This window comes from Nannospalax galili, unplaced genomic scaffold, assembly GCF_000622305.1.
Source record: "Nannospalax galili isolate Female #2095 unplaced genomic scaffold, S.galili_v1.0 scaffold1191, whole genome shotgun sequence".
Taxonomy (NCBI): domain Eukaryota; kingdom Metazoa; phylum Chordata; class Mammalia; order Rodentia; family Spalacidae; genus Nannospalax; species Nannospalax galili.
In genome coordinates, this window is record NW_008330570.1 from 2604348 (window position 1) to 2618654 (window position 14307).

Consider the following 14307-nt stretch of genomic DNA (forward strand, 5'->3'; position numbering starts at 1 on the left):
TCATTCCTCATGCTTGCAGATGACCTCACTTCCAAACCACTGAACAGGTTCCGAGGAGCATTCACAGCCAAAATATGCTTGCTCATCACTAAACAGAGACAACAAGGATGAATAGCAGCTTCTTCAAGAAGCTGTGTGTGTGTGTGTCTGTGTGTGTGTGTGTGTGTGTGTGAGAGAGAGAGAGAGAGAGAGAGAGAGAGAGAGAGAGAGCGCACATGGGCATTTGACTTCCTGGTTCATAATAGGAAACAGATATCAAGTCAGTCACAAGAAGTCAAATGACTTGGCTGGAGCACCAGAGGATGCTTCTTGGAGTAGGCTGAGTTGGATGTAAACTGTTTCTTAGGTACAGGCAGGTCCCCTGGGCAAAGATTAGAGGCACTTGATTGGCTCACAGCCCGTGTTTTGCTCAGCTTACACCCTGCTCATTCCAATTGTTTCCATCTCTACTTTCTAAAAGAAATTTCCCTCTTCTTCATTTCATTGATGAACAATGAAATAGCTAATGAGTGACTATGTGCTGGCTCTCAGTAAGGTTCTGTAAATAGTAGTGGGCTGTGATTGGTGTCGGGCACATGGGATTTTCCCTGGGTCCCTTGGTTGAGATGGTAGGAAGTACCTGGGCTGGGTATGGTCCTGGTCCAATTCATCTCTAACTACTGAGTGATCTTCTTAGCTTGCCTCATTGAAGTGCATAAAAGTTTCATTTTCTCCACATACTGCATATGGTTGGAAGCACTATTCTAAACTTCGAATTGCAGAGATAACAAGACAGGAAAAACTTTACTTCAGTAGGGTAGGCAAAATTCTAAGATGGCCTCCAAGATTCCTGCTTCTGAGGTACATGACCAATTTAACACTTGAGTATGGCCACAACTGGGATTATGACAAAATATAACTCCAGTGATTAGATTTGCTATTTGGCAACATTGATTGCAATGCTAACTGACAGAATCAGATGGTCTCTTTAAAGGTGAAAGACATTCAACCTGCGAAAAGTATTCCAAGTGAAGTCTCTCCTTTTTGAAGTTGAAGGGTCCATGTAGCAAGGAATTTGGGCTATATTTTGGAGCTCATAAGTCCTGTGACAATCAGGAACTGAAATCTCCCTGCTAATGTGTGGGTATGGCTTGCCAGATCCAAAGTTGTATGCTGAAATTTAATACCCATTGCAAGGTATTAAAAGAGAAGAAACAGTACAACTGTGGTATTTAGAAGTGGGGCCTTTGGGAGGTAATTAGGTCATAAGGGTCAAGATGAGATCAATGTTTCTACAAAAGGAGTATGGGGGGTGTTTCCTTCCCCTTCCCTCTACTATGAGAGCACACAGAGGTGAATGCCATTTGTAACTCTGGAGGATGAAGCTCATCAGATACCAGATCTTCTGGCACCTTGATCTTGATCTCTTGCCTCTAAAGTAATGACAAATATTTTCTACTGATTAAACTGCCTATCTGTGCCATCTTGTTAAGGAACTCCAGTTAAGGGATACTGGTAATGTATTTTTAATTTAAGGAATATAAATTTAAAAATATGTAATTTTTAAAATTAAAAAAAAACTGAACCAAAGGAACAGTAACAAGTAGAGGTGAATTATTTGGAGGAAATAGATAAGGAAACTAAGAAGTTCTTGGACCTGGAGACCCATAGAAGGACCAGCTCCAAGTGTTTGAGGGATCGTTCCATGAACAAGCAAATGCAGAAATTAGTAACTTCTCTGCCCCTGACTTTGCAGAATTCTGTTCAGTTTCTCTTGTGTGAGTCTGCATCTCCTGGAGGCAGACTGCAAGGGTGAGCAGACATTCAGGGAATGGGTTTCAGGAGAGAATAGTCAACTCTGCTGTCTGTTTCGGAACCACCTGGATGCTCTGGGGTTGAGGTTGGTCACATGTTAGGATGCAGAACACTCTGAGTTAGAGGGTGAGGTGATAGAGACCTTGGTTAAGATAAAGGGAGGAAAATGGACTTGAAGAATCTTTGGGAAGCATAGCACATAGAGGTTTGCTGCTTAAGAAAAAACGACTTTATAATAATTAGTCTTGATTGCCAACATGATGGGATTTACAGTAGTCATCCTGGAAGCAAATCTCTGTTGTGTCTGTGAAGGAATATGTTAATTGAGGTGGTAAGATCCACACCAAACGTGGGTGGCATTATTCCCTGGGCAGAGGCCCTGAATGGAACAGAAGTTAGAAAGTGAGGTGAGCACCAGCATTCATCCACCCCTGCTTCCTAACTAGGCTACAATGTGACCCCCACTTCCATCTCCTGCCACCATGATTTCCCCACTATGATGGGATGTACCCTGGAGCTATGTGCCAAAATACACCCTTCCTTCAGTTGCTTTTGTCAGGGTATTTAGCCACAACAATAAGACAAAATCATTTATTTATACAGAGAATGAAGGTCAAGAGTCATGGACTTTTCCAGGTCTCTATGAGTTTGGGTAAATGGTTGGGCAGAAATGCTAGTTCACTGTGACACACTAAGGGTAAAGAACAAAGGTGGGGCATTAGGTTGGGGAAGATGTGGTTGGAAGCTCTTGCTCACTAGGAAGATTGTTGTTTCTATGACATGCTTAGTGCTAAAGCTGTGCTGGAGTTCCCGGTGTGAGGGTTATTGACACAGGGACACTGGAAGCCAGGTAAGGGAGGAAGCAGACGAGAGGGTAGAAGCTAGTGCTGGAGAACCAAATTTAAAGATGTGAAACAAAGAAAAGCTGGCAGAGGAACTGAGTTAAATATTCAGAAGTCAGAGTGATCAAGGCAAAAGTGGCTTTCCTTAGGAGTCAGAGGTGTGAATTCATGCTAATTCATGTGAAGTCATGCTAATCAGGAAATGTGGGCAGGACAACTCAGGGACCTTGGCACTTCAGGGAGGTAGAAGAGGTGGTCATCTGACAGTGCCTGTGCTTGCACTAGGGAGGAGATGGGGCCATTTCATGATTGCGCTTCTTCTCATCTTTTTTTTTTTTTTTAAAGAAGTAAAATTCTAGCACAATAAACTCCAGTGCTTGTGGGGTGGAAAGTGTGGGAGACAAGGGAAAGTGACTGCACTAGGGGTGTGAGGAGGAGGGGTGTGAGGAGGAGGGGCACGGGGAGGAGGGATGCCCCTTTCCTATTTTCAGAAGAATTGTGGGCCAAGACCTAGGCATTATGCCTGTGTATGTTGTTAGTTGTTTATATGTTTTCTATGTGCATGAATGTTGCACACGTGGTGTGTGTGCGTGTGTGTGTATGAGGCCCAGAATTTTGCATTTGTTGCCGTCTTTATTTTATATGACTTTTATTGTTTATATGTTTTCTATGTGCATGAATGTTGCACACGTGGTGTGTGTGCGTGTGTGTGTGTGTGTGTGTATGAGGCCCAGAATTTTGCATTTGTTGCCGTCTTTATTTTATATGACTTTTATGTGACATTGGAGGTGAGGTTGCTTCTTGAGAAAGATGAGGACAGTGATAGGAAAAGGATATGGGTGGGTGGAGAAACCCCCACATGGGCTCTGTGGAGGAGAGTGAGTGGTTAGATTTTCTCTCAGCTTGGAGGAGTCCTGCATGTGGAATAACTGCACACATACCCAGCATTCAGGTTGGGTCTGCTGCTAGGTATCCTTCTGAAGGTAGAACTGAGCTGAGCTCTCCAGAGGCTGACCTTCTTTCTAAGTCTCTGGGAGCAGAGGAGAATGCTGGGCCCAAGAGTAGCCTGAATCACCACTTTCCATGAAGGGTGGGTAGGGAACACCTTGTAAACTTATAAAATAAGCATCTGTGAACCTTTCTGTCTCCATCTCAACACTACTTATCTTGCCACCTGCCTCTTCCTCTTCCCCAAATCTGCCCATAAATAATTAATGACTGCAACAGCAGGTTCTGTTCCTATAACTGAAGATACCTTTTGGCAGCTTTGAATCACTTGTGTCTTTTCTGGCTTCACACGCTGAGCTGCTCACCTTGTGTCTAAATTGGGGCTTCAGAAACTTTCCTCTTGAGATTCTTAGCCTTACAACAGGCCGCTCATCCTCACCGCGGGAAAGTCTTCACTGTTAAACCTGAACAGTTTGCAGCAGAAGTCTTAGGCAAGACGTGGATGGTTGCTTGGGAACAAAGGCTGGGAAGGGGCCAGATTCAACTCAAGACACTGTATTGCAGACTGAGTCTCATGTGCTCTGAGGCTAGGCTGCCTAGAAGCTGAAACAGAGTCTGGGAGAGGCATTCTTGAGAATGTGACTTAGGAGGGCATACCTGCAGGGAGTGAGAGGAAAATAGGACGGGGAAAGCAAGCAAGCTAAGGATGGCAGGCTGCCATGATTTGGGAGGGATTGACACAGATTCAGAAGAACTACACTTGTGTCTGAATTGAGACTTTGTAGACTTGAAAGATTTGATAAAGGTCAAAAACTCAACAGATAAAATGCTGCATTTCTAGTGAACCACTTATAATTGCACAAATACAGGCCAGGTAATCCTGGTCCATAAGCAGTTTAAGCAAGGCTACTTAGGAGTCTCAGTTCAGGACATAGTATATTCATTTATAAGTTCAATACACATCTACAGGATTCCTGGCACTTATCCAGAGGTGAGGAATGCAGCAATGAATGAGATGACATCATTTCTAGGTGACTTACATTCTGGCACTATAATGTGGTAAAACCTGCAATCCACAGCATGTAACACCAAGGAGTGGATTCCATGATATGAGCCAGCAGAAAATGAGTGACAAGGTGAAAGGATGAAGCAGAGCAGTGGGCAGTGAGGTGATGGGTGTTATTTAGCCATTTAAATAAACTGTTTGACATGGCTGCCAAAATGCATTATGTTTTGTTCCACCAATCAGAGTGACTTTTTGGGAGGCTTCCACCTATTTACACGCCCTGACCTCCTCCAGCTGCAGACTCATTCCTCAAGACCATTCCAGACCTCTTCAGTCTGTCTGACCTTGGCCTCATTTCAGTGATTCTGCCTCTCTTTACTTTTGTGAGCTATTGCCTGTGGACAGAGCCCCTGCCACTGACCACTTCCCACAGTGCCACCCACCATCTGTGATAACACTGCAGATGCTGGTAATGGCTGGATTTCTTCTGGACAATGTGAGACCCACCCACAGTGTCCACCCAGCCACCTTGAAGTGTCCAGTCTGACCTGTCCCACTTCTCTTGTTGTTTCAAACTCCTCTTCTGGCACTGGTTGCCAGATAAGACTCAAAGGGAACATTTTCTGTTTTATTAATGTTCATAGTCTTAAGTTTGCACGGTGTGTGGGATAAATGCTAATGTTTCTAGGTGGGGAAAAAGTTTTCTTTCAAACTTCTTGCAATTTTATTAATAATGTAGCAAATGAGACAACATATTCTCAGGGCTTAGTGAATCCCAGGGAGGCGGCCTGGGCCTCTGAGCACCAGCGTTGTCCCTCCTGCTGACTCTGTCTCTCTCTTAGGCAGGGAGCTGCAGCACGGAAGAGCAGAGGGCAGGGGAATTATGCATGAGCAGAGAGAGGAGACGCTGACCTTCTGTGTTTAAAGGTTAAAATGATTTCTTGGGAAATGGAGCAAACTCACTAATCAGAGGCTGTTCTGAATTTTTCTGCAAAAATTAGACCCCGTGGCTCTCTTCGATGCTCTGCTTGCCTGGATCTATATATTCAACAACCAAGTTAAGTTCAAGCTCAATCTACTGAACACCTACTATGTTCCAAGCCCTAGCATGGGTTTGACCAAAAGGGATACAAGGAGTAAATCAAAGTCTTTGGTCACTGACAATTCCAACAACCAGAATGTGCAATTAGTCAGCTTTCGGATTCACATTGCTTCAAAGAAATGAGGTCATTATTCTTATTCCTGGGGTTTAGCAGAAAGGAAGCACTATCAGGACACATCATGGAGACTCTTTGTTTTCACAGCCCTCATGCTGGTGGTGAAGCAAAGTTCAGAGTGAAGGTGATGAGTTCTTAGCCATTAGGCTGAGCTGATGAGAGGCGGGGCTTGGGATGCATCTCTCATTCACTGATCCACTGAACATGTACAGAGTATGACCTCTGTGCTCAGCATTATAGTAGGAACTTAGTGATGAATACAAGAACGTGACTCTTCTGCCTTTAAAACATAAATTCGATAAAGACAGAAACCTTGCCTATTTTGTTACCTGCTATATTTCTAGGATACAAGCAGTGTGGCATTTAATAAAAATAATTGATGAGTGAATGAATGAGTTGTGGTAGAAATGATGGGAAGGGAGATAGGAAGGGAAGGTGAACACACATACACATACATGTGTCTTGCTGTTCTTAAATTGTGTATGCGTGTGTGTGTGTGTGTGTGTGTGTTAGAGCACAGTGAGGGCATGTAAATGGAGAAATTGATTTTCCTCATTGAGTGGGAATGGGATGTGAGAAAAGACTCCGTAGGTATATCACAACTCTTAGGAAACTGATAGGAACTCTTAGATTAAACAGAAACATGAATTTGCTGAAGATTGAGTAACTCATAGAATTTCTAGGAGTGCATAAAACCCTAGACATGATGCTTTGGACACAGTAACTATGCTCACAATTGCACAGCAGAGTTGTGTAACTAGAGCAGCCATCACTGAGCCTATGAAGGACACAGTAGTGAAGGCTTTCACTATACACAATGATGTGCCAGGCCAGGCGGTAGGGCTGCCACAGAGCCTGGCATTGCTGTTCCACTCCCAACAGAATAGACTGTGTGCTGTGTGTCTTCACGCTTCTCGTGTCAGAGTCAGAGTCTGACTTAAGTTCTTTGAACTTGAGTGGCTAAGGTTGCCTTACGCAACCTTAGGCAAGGGAGACTGGGAAATGAACATCTAGCTTGTATTCTTTTCTGGAAATTCAGAGTCAAGGCTTTTGTGAAACGTAGCAGAGTATATAAAGGTATGTCAGATGGTCAAGAAGAAAGATAAATAATTGCAGCAATAGGATGGAAGGTCATAGTTTGCATGGGATAAAATTGGAGATGGGTCAGGGCAAATTATGCAGCACTATGTACACCTTATTTGAAAGTTTGGATTCTTATTCCTATAATTGAAAGACCCTGATGAGTTCTAGCAAGGGGAATGACATGGCCAGATTTGAGGTTTAGAATGATGACTCTGAAGTCAGATCAGGGAGCATGGAAGAAAGGACAGGGACCTTGAGGAAGGATGGCTAGTGGCTGGGAAGGGGGACTAAGGGAAGTGGCCTGGAATGGACAGTGGACTTGGACATGGAGGGAGCTGTAGAAGGGGCATCATGGAGAAGGAATGCAATGGACTTGGGAAGGTGAAGGATGACACCTAGATGCTGGCCTGGGGTAACAGAGGGAGTGAGGATGGTTCTACCAAGAGAGGTAGTGAAGAAAGGGGTTCAGGAAATGGGTGCAATGTTGTATACCTATAATCCCAGCACTTGGGAGACTGAGGCAAATTCAAGGCCAGTTGGATTACAGATAAGACCCTGTCTCTAAAATGAAGGGAGATGCAGGAGATGGGGGGAGGCTTGCAATACAGGAGACAGGGTAACTGGCAGGGAGAATTCTTGAAGAGGAACAAATGGAAAGGATAGAGGAAAATGCAGCCTTGATTTGGGGAGCATTTGTCTTTTCCTCAGAGACCGGAACAAAAGAGATGAAGTCAGCTGTACTGGGAACGCTACTTGGGAAGTTGGGCAGTTCATGCCCAAGGGACATATTTCCTAAGTTCCTTTGGTCCTGAGCTGTCTTCCTACTTCCTCTGTATGGCTGGTCACCCTTCCCCCTTCATCTAGCTCAGGAGACAGCAGGGCAACATGGTAACTATTCAAGGGCCACGTGGTAATTATTTTTGGCTTGTGGTCTGTGAGGTCTCTGTCTCCAATACTCTACACTACTGCTATAGAGTAAAAGCAACTGCAGGCCATCTGTAAATGAAAGAGAGTGGCTGTTTTCCAATAACCTTTATTTATTAAAACTAGCCAGTTACCGACCCCTGATCTGGCTGGTTCTGACCCATCCTGACCCATGGGACATGCCCTCATTGCACTTTGTACTTTTCCTTCAGTGTACTCATCTCAACTCTCATTAATTATTTGTCTAATTAAGTGTTACATAGACTCCCATGTAAGTGGAAAGGCAGGGGCCGTGCTTCCTGGCTTTGTGGATGCACCCAGCCAGCACAGGTATGAGAAGCATACCTGTATCACTGTGCCACGCAGTGCTCTCAGTGTGTTCACTTATCAATTCATTTATACTGCCCGACACTGCTATCATGCCCATTCTAAAGATTAGGAAGTTGAAGCTGAGAGAGGAGAAACGCTGACTAGAAATCAAAGCACTGGGAAATGGAGTGACTGAGTGTGTGCTCATGTGTGAATGAATGTGTGTGCGCACACTCCTGTGTTCAAGTTCATGTGTGTTTGTGCAGGTGTGTGGAGGCCAAAGGATGGCTTCAGCTGCTGTTTCTCAGATGTATTTATCTTACTGTTTTTGAGATAGGGCCTCTCACTGGCCTGGAACTTGCTAAGTAGGATAGACTGGTACTATCTAGCCTGTTTTTTTTTTTTTTTTTTTGGTAAAACACTGATTCTGGGGAGTCAAACTCAAGTCCTTGAGTTTGAAAGGCAAGCACTTTATAGCCTGAGCTATCCCCCAGTGCCTCTCCTGAGGGATTCTTGACAGCTTTCTGCATCCTGGTAAGCTGCTAGTAAAAAGTGAATCGAATCAGAATCCACACTCCTCTTTTGGTAGAACAGGATGGGCAGAGTAAGGAGGGATGCTCAGGAAACAAGACACTGGAACTTGGAACTGTCCATGTGGAGAGGAGGCAGAGTTGACTGAAATCGGGTGGTGACTCTGCTCTGAGTCCCAGATGACCATGAATGTGCTGCTCCCTAATCCATGGAATTTCCTATGGATGTGTGCAGCAGCTGAGGCAGGGGAACAGCAGGCTGAGGTTTGGATTGATGCAGGTTGATGCCAAGAAGTTATCTGAGATCAGAGCAGAATTCTGAACAGCATGTGGAGCTTAGATCAGACATTCCCAGTACTAGGGTTAGGACTTAGCATGTTCAAACCTTGTGACATGGATACATTACCTTATCTGGGCCTTGATTTTTCCTAAGCACAAAATGAGAATAAGAAGATCAATGCTGTGGTGTTTCGGAAATAAGATGGCAAATTCACATGAAATGTTATGGTATAATAAAAGCTCTACTAATTGACCCTGGACTCTTTCTGAGAACTTTATACCTTTGGGCTCCATGAGGACAGTATCTGGTCCTGGATTATCAAGCCACGACTTTAGGGTCAGCTCCTTCTCCTGTTTTAGCATCTGACCCTCCTCTTCCTCAGCAAGTGTTCCCAGCCCCCACTAGGAAGCACTGAGCACAGATGGCTTCCTGACACCTGTAAGCTGTGAGCCCATTCTAGTGTCTTCTGAGTTGTGTACACAGGTGAGTGCTGGGAGAAGGGTACATACTCAGTCTGCTCTGGGCTCCGCACGTATGTCTGTGGATCTGAGTTTACACGTGTGTATGTGTTTATATTTATGTACATGTCACTCATACAAAAACCTTCAGTTTCTGTGGCTGAGACAGGCTTTTACCCACATATCAAAAAAGTGAAGTAGAGTGAATTGGTCTTCTTTGGAGTTTATGGAACATGGTGTGTCATGAACCCAGAGACCAAACAGATAATAAAGAACTGAAAGGACAAGCCATGTATGACAGGATGAATTGAATTTTTGTGTGTGTGAAAACAAGGGGAACTGATGCATGTATGACACTTATTCCCACTTTGCTGTGTGTCATGAATCATGAAATCCTTTGTCTCTGACCCAGAAAGCTTGTGTCTTTGCCAGAGTCAGTAAAATGGCAGTAGGTAACTTGTTAGTTTGTGAGCAGGGTTCTGCCTTAGACTTTTCACAATTCCTGGCAAAGAGAAATTTCAGTGTCATGCAATGATGAATTGGTGGAAAGGAAGTTTAGTTGAAGAGAGAAAAGTCACGGAGATGTCGAGCACTGTTTTCAAAGAAACTCTAGTAGATCACATGAAACACACTTAAACTTCTGTGTAGTTCCAGAAACAGCACTGTGCCTTGTGGATAGAAATTTCATGGCAAATGCTGTGGTTGACCTCGAGGGAGTACTGTCTAAGATGTGGAGTTGTACTGCAGAATTTTGAGATGTTTTTGAGCATTCATCAGTACTCACTAGAGGACCTTAGAAGGGAATTCTTGACTGTGTCTGAAAGTGGGGTTAACAGCCCCTGAGACCCTTGGTGTTATGTGTTTTTGAAAGTTGATGATATTCGTAGTGTTTAGAATTCATCAGCGGAGAGACATCATCTCAGACCTTTGGTCTCAGGTGAAAATGCTCCAGGAAGCAAAGTGCCTTGGCAGAAGTTCTGTGACCTTGCAGCAGCACACTGGCTTAGACTGAAGGAAAATAGAGAAGAAAATAGAGAAGAGCTAGGAATCTGCTAAAAACAATGGAGACCCTTCTGTGAGCAGAGATCCAGAACTCTGCTACTTCCAAGCCCTTCCCTCAGATTAACTTCCTGTTTATACTCAGTAGCCCAAAGTAATTGACTGGCTTACATGTGGCATTTGTCTAGATGCAATGTAAGACTTAATCAATGGCTTGTATTTATATATAGTTTAAAATTTTCATTTTTTTTTGGGTAAACTATGATTGAAAATTCACTTTGCACTAAAACAGAAAGGCTAATAAAACATAATTAATTCCTTAGAGACTATAATTTATTTGAAAAGACAGGATCAATACATACATAGGAAAAACATCTGAAATACAAGAGACTTATGACAGTGTGAGGATTCATAAGATCTGCATATTCGCAGATATCATTCTTGCCCCAGAATTCCGAAGATGAGGTTGTGTCTGCTACCAGAATCTCTCTTCTGCTTTAAAGGATAAAGCAAAGTCCACGAGCTGGAGGAACAAGAGGGGTTCTGTAAAGAGAGTTGGGCAGCACATTTTCAGGGTGGCATCTTCAGAATGGGGAGGAAATTGACAAAAAGTGCTTTATTAAATATGCCTATAAATTGTACTTGGACACCTCTTGATGTCTTTTGCAAGATGTAACTAGAGAATAAAACTCCTTTGTGGTTACCTTGGGTGTTTGAAACTTTGTTGTTTGAAATCAATCCCATTCCGATGGAAACTTTCAGGTACCAAAGATGTAGACAATAATGAGCAAGACATCATGTTGAAGAACTGGAGCTTGATTTTCAGAGTTGAGTAGTAGATGCTAGACACACAGAAGGTTGGAGACAGGCTAAACATGGCAGAGGATGGTGTGTGGAAAATGGCAGGGCCAAGGGGTCAGAAGGAGAACCACATAGAGTGGCAAGTTCTGGGGATCCTGACCTAGCCCTCTCCTCCTCAGAGGGTTGTCCATCATCTGCCAAGGCTTTCTCCTGGGCCTCCTATACAATACTGTCTACAGAGAATCAGAGTCAGTCATGGGTATGCAGGTCTGCTGTGCCTTTCTCATCTTCCCAAGACTCATCCCTTGTCTAATGTTCCATTGGTCTCTCTGACTCTCCCCAGCTGCAGTCCTGGCTACAAGAATCTTTGCACTCTGTTTTCATGCCTATGAAGTTTCAAGTCTCACATCTAGGACTATTTCCTAAGTGACAAAGACAGAACTGCAGAGTCACATAAATGAATAAAATATTTATGATGAACCTGGGAAGTTGATTTAATCACAGATAACTCTTTCCTCCTGTGTATTAATTAATCCAGATAAATCCCCCTACCATTTCTCCCCCTGCTACATCAAAATTACCCAGAAAGGCACATATATGTAGAAGATGATGAGCAGAGGGGATTTTTCAGATCAGCTTAAATGAACAAGCTCTAAATATTTCATGAGTATAGCAGATCCATCATCAGAGAATACAATTAAGATGCTTTTATGGTATGCATCTATTTTTGGATCCACGCACTCCATCCTGAACTTGCTTTGCTTGGTCACTGAGACATCTTCTGTTTTGTTTTTAGAAATCAAGCAAGATGTGGCAGGTTTGAATCTATCAGGAAAAAAAAAAAAAACCTCTAAACTCTCCCAGCAGCACTGACTAAGTCATTTCAAATCTGTGTGACTATTTTATGCCAGAGAACAGGGAGACCATGGGAAGAAATACCTGGAATTATGGCCCATTTTCATAGCCTTAGTAGCTATGATAAATAATTTTCTATATTTAACAATGGATTTTGTCTTGAGGATGTAAACCAACTAATATCAATACACTCTATCTGCCATTCTGATGAACTGCTGCAGGTGAGTCTTTAAGAAATTAATTTGTGTTTTCTTCTCATTTCAATCATTAAATTTTTCATAATTTCTAGAGTAGCTTTGATTTAGTTCTTTCATGGAGAGGTGGTATTTTGCTCTGATAATTTAATTTTTATTTATTCATTTTTTGGGCTTTATTTTTTTAAAATTTTGTATCTGAGTACTATATTTAAATCATTTCTACTCCTCTCACAACACCTTCCAACTCCTCCCATATTTGGCCATTCCCTCTCTATTTCTTACCCTCTTTCATTATTATTGCTATGTTGAGTCCATTTAGTGGTGCTCTTGTGTACCCATGTTTATGACTGACCACTTGGGATTAGATATTCCATCAGGGAGCTCATTCCTGGAGAAAATTGATTCTCCCTCCATCAGCATCCATTGACTGCCTATAGCTCTTCATCAAGGTGGATCCCTATGAAGTTCTCCCCATCCACAATGGCATGTCCATTGGTGTTGTCATTATGTAGGCCTTGTTAAGTTACCATATTGTGGGGATTTCATGGGTACAGCTTCCTTATCATATCTAGAATGTATTATGTAGCAAAAGATATCCTGTTCCTAGGGCCCTTACAATTTCTCTGCCCCTCTTCCATGATGCTCCCTGAACCTTAGGTGCAGGGGCTGCATTTTAGAAGCATCAATGGAGGCTAGGTCCCATAGAGTGGCTTATTGTCTGAATTTTGATGAGTTGTGGAACTTTGCAATAGTCTCCATCTGTTGCAAAAAGAAGCTTCTTCGATTTCCGGTGGGAGCTACATTTACCTGTAGATATAGGGATAAGTCTTTAGCATATTGCAAGAAAGTTCATTGGTTTAGGAAAGTGGCAGTGATTCGTTCTTCTCTAGAGTCTATGACTTCTCCAACCATGTGTACTTTTCTGTGTTTAGTTTGGATTCCTTCCTACAAGTGGGCCTTAAGTCCAATCAGACAGCTGTTGATTACCCCCAAAATAAAAGTGCCATTTTTACTGGGCTCATCATTCTGGTGGTCTGTAGGATTTACAGCTGAGTTGGGCCAGTGATTAGTTTTCTCCCTTGGTGGCTTGCATAGTACCTTCTGATACTCTGAGAGCTAGTCTTAGGGGAGGAGGCTTCTAGTTCAGTTCCAGGTTAGTTATTCCACATCCTGTGTCCGAATTATGTGGTGTCTTCAGCAATAAGGTCTTACCTTCAAGTTAGGGGATGCATCAAAGGTCTATCACAATAGCCTGTATTATTTGAGAGTCTTTTGGATTATCCTGATCAACAACTCAAAGATTGCCTTTAGCTATACAGAAGCAATCTTTCTCTCTTTCTCTCTCACACACAATTATAAGTGTATTTTTAAGTAGGTTTATTCTTATTCACAATGGAACTTAATTTTCTGGCATCCATGTCTAAGACAAAAAAGCAATATGATTCAGGAGGCAAAAGAGAACAACAATAGGAAAATCTTGGCGAGACAGTAGGTAACTGTCCCTTTGGGTTTCTGTAATGATGGTGATAGAGATGTAGTGTGTGGGAAAGCAAGGTGTACAGTAAAAATATCCCAATAGTAGTAGTAGTCAGAGGCGTGTCTGTAGTGAGTGGATGAAGGCTGGAGCTATAAGAGCTGCTGGGGTAGTAGAGTGCAGAGAGCTTCTGATGTCAGATTGCTGGTGAAAACCTCCTGGGTGATATTTTTTTAAACACCATTGCCAAGTCTTACTTCAGATGAATGTATATTTAATAATTTATGCCTTAGAGTGGACTAATTCAATTAGATTGCTTTCCTTCTTAACTCTAGTCAAGACCACTGAATAAATGGAAGATTTGTTTCTGGGAATTAATTAATCTTGGAACATGGATTAATTAATTAATTAAGCAAATTATTCAAATGAAGAGATGAGGAAGTCCTAATGCCACACATTGAAGAGCTCACTGGCCAGTGGGGGGCTACAGAGAAATAAACATTTTACAATACTGCTGTGGCACCCCAAAATTCCTGTAGTCTAAGGCAATTCCATTTCTAGATAATTCTAGTTATACTTTGGTGTTTCAA